Raw genomic sequence first — 3,314 nt, forward strand, 5'->3', positions numbered from 1 at the left:
ACAAAGGATAAGATGGTTGGATGGCATCACCAACTCAATGGATATGAGTTTGAGCGAGCTCCAGGAGTTGGTGATGGACAGGGAAGCCTGGTGTGCTGTAGTCCATGGGGTCACAAAGAGTCAGACACGACTGAGTGACTAAACTGAAGTACTTCATTTTTTTTTTTAAATTTTGAGATTTTTCATTTGAAGGTAAATCTTAATGCTATTCAATTCACAAATACGCTAATTTAAATACCCAATTCTATTGTCTAAAACACACATTGCAAACATACAAATATTGATTCTCTCCACATGTCAGAGCCATTCATTTCATGGTTTGGAAATGGGGAGAATAGATTCCCCTTAAACTGCAAGTCAGCAGGTGTTTCTTTACAGTTAACTTTAGCAAAATTCATACAAAATAGTAATTAACAATGATCTTCTTTACTTGTTAACTCACAAGGAGACACCTTCAAAACTGCATTTTATTAAAGTTTCTGTACTGAAACGTAGAAAAACTGAACTACACAAATATTGAAAAGTTAAAAATTCCTTAATTTTTTATTCCTGGTACCACTACCACAATTTACAGAGCAATATACCTGATGTAATGAAAAGAAAACAGACAAAGGTACAACAGATAAAAGACCTCAGGAATGTACATCTAACTGACACTACATTGCATTAATCAATAGCTGCACTTTTTGCAAACTGTGGCTATGACAGTCCTGAACAAGAAGGGTTTCCTGTTTAAGCTGCAGTAACTTTTCTCACTATGGATCATTCTTCCTTCTGTGGCAGATTTTTACAGTTCCTCTAATGCATTTGGGACGATTGTCTCAAAGTAACCCGCAGCTTTCCTGACAACACCTTGCTCTCTCTCCTGCTAAGAACTGTAGCCCTTTTCTTCTGAGTTTTTAGAAACTTCTGCTACCATATCCATCACTTCCACCACCAGATCCATAACCACCACCATAGGGACTGCCCGAGCTTCTTCCACCAAAACTACCCCCTTTCATGGATCCATAATTTGATTGCTGTTGTCCACTATAATTTCCAAAATCATTATAGTTTCCACCACCACCATCAGATCAGATCAGATCAGTTGCTCAGTCGTGTCCGACTCTTTGCTACCCCATGAATCGCAGCACGCCAGGCCTCCCTGTCCATCACCAACTCCCGGACTTCACTCAGACTCACGTCCATCGAGTCAGTGATGCCATCCAGCCATCTCATCCTCTATCGTCCCCTTCTCCTCCTGCACCCAATCCCTCCCTGCATCAGAGTCTTTTCCAATGAGTCAACTCTTCGCATGAGGTGGCCAAAGTACTGGAGTTTCAGCTTTAGCATCATTCCTTCCAAAGAAATCCCAGGGCTGATCTCCTTCAGAATGGACTGGTTGGATCTCCTTACAGTCCAAGGGATTCTCAAGAGTCTTCTCCAACACCACAGTTCAAAAGCATCAATTCTTCGGTGCTCAGCCTTCTTCACAGTCCAACTCTCACATTCATATGTGACCACTGGAAAAACCATAGCCTTGACTAGATGAACCTTCGTTGGCAAAGTAATGTTTCTGCTTTTGAATATGCTATCACTGTTTCCACTGTTTCCCCATCTATTTCCCATGAAGTGGTGGGACTGGATGCCATGATCTTCATTTTCTGAATATTGAGCTTTAAGCCAGCTTTTTCACTCTCCACTTTCACTTTCATCAAGAGGCTTTGAGTTCCTCTTCACTTTCTGCCATAAGGGTGGCGTCATCTGCATATCTGAGGTTATTGATATTTCTCCCAGCAATCTTGATTCCAGTTTGTGTTTCTTCCAGTCCAGCGTTTCTCATGATGTACTCTGCATATAAGTTAAAAGAAATAGAAAAGAAATGCAAAAAAAAAAAAAAAAAAACCACCACCATAGTTACCTCCTAAATTTCCTCCTTCATTGTAACCATCATATCCTCCAACACCGCCACCATATCCACCACCTTGGTTTCCACCGCCACCGTAGCCTCCTCTACTGCTATAACCAGGACCACCACCATAGTTGCCAGCATCCCCTCCATCCATTATGTCCACCATCACCTCCTCCACAACTCCCTCTGCTGCTACCACCTCCACCACCATAGCCTCCTCTTCCACCAAAGTTTCCACCACAGCCAAAGTTACCTCCACCACCTCCAGAGTTTCCTCCACCACCTCCAGAGTTTCCTCCACGACCCATAAAGTTGCCAGATCCACCTCCACGACCTCTTTGTGATCCAGCAGATTGCATCTCTTGTTTAGAAAGGGCCCTTTTCACTTCACAGTTATGCCCATTAATAGTGTGGTATTTATGAACAATTTTATCAACTGTATCATGATCATCAAAAGTTACAAAAGCAAATCCTCTCTTTTTCCCACTCTGCCTGTCTTCCATAACTTCTATGGTTTCAATCTTGCTGTACTTTTCAAAGTAGTCTCTCAAATTATATTCTTCTGTATCTTCTTTAATACCACCAACAAAAATTTTCTTCACCATTAGATGTGCACCAGGCTTTACGGAATCCTGTCTAGAAACAGCTCTCTTTGGTTCCACTACACGCCTATCAACCTTGTGCAGTCGAGCACACCTTGCTGCATCCACTTCTTCAACACAGGAGTGAGTCACAACACCAAAGCCCCTGGAACGTTTTGTTTGGGGGTCTCTCATCACCACACAATCTGCAAGTGTGCCCCATTTCTCAACATCATTCTCTTAAGCTATCATCTGTAGTTTCAAAGCTCAGACCACCAATAAACAGCTTTCTCAACTGCTCTGGTTCCTTGGGATCATGACCCTCCATTTTGAGACCAGACTCGCCTCTTCCAACTTGAGTTCAATATGGGACCCTGAAGTACTTCAGAATTATTCCTATAAGTAGGAAAAAAGAGAACAACAAAACGCTGAAATCTTATCATCTGCTAACTTGAATAAAAGGATCTTGTCTTCTTTAAGTAGACTCTGTCGTTTTCAAATCAGTAAACATTCTGAAGATCCCAAGTTTTTCTCAGATCCCTCTTGATAAGCCTTCTTTATTTTCTCTACTTAGCAGTGCAGAAAGACGCAAGACCCAAGATCACTGAACCTAATATCCAGAACCCAAATTTAAGGGGATTAGTGACAACTGACATGGCCTAGGGGTTCCCTCATGGCGCAGTGGTATAGAATCTGCCTGCAATGCAGGAGACCAGGGTTCAGTCCCTGGGTGGAGAAGATCCTGAAAAAGGAGATGGCAACTCACTCCAGTATTGTTGCTTGGGAAATCGCATGGACAGAGGATCCTGGCAGACTACAGTCCATTGGGTCACAAAAGACTT

At 42.3% G+C, this 3,314-nt stretch overlaps 1 pseudogene; it reads right to left on the reverse strand.

The window, feature by feature from the left end:
• Positions 1–620: 620 nt before the first annotated feature.
• Positions 621–2,840, reverse strand: LOC139186248 (heterogeneous nuclear ribonucleoprotein A3-like; annotated as a pseudogene).
• Between the last annotated feature and the right edge of the window lie 474 nt (positions 2,841–3,314).

Source organism: Bos indicus, chromosome 2, assembly GCF_029378745.1.
Source record: "Bos indicus isolate NIAB-ARS_2022 breed Sahiwal x Tharparkar chromosome 2, NIAB-ARS_B.indTharparkar_mat_pri_1.0, whole genome shotgun sequence".
Classification (NCBI taxonomy): domain Eukaryota; kingdom Metazoa; phylum Chordata; class Mammalia; order Artiodactyla; family Bovidae; genus Bos; species Bos indicus.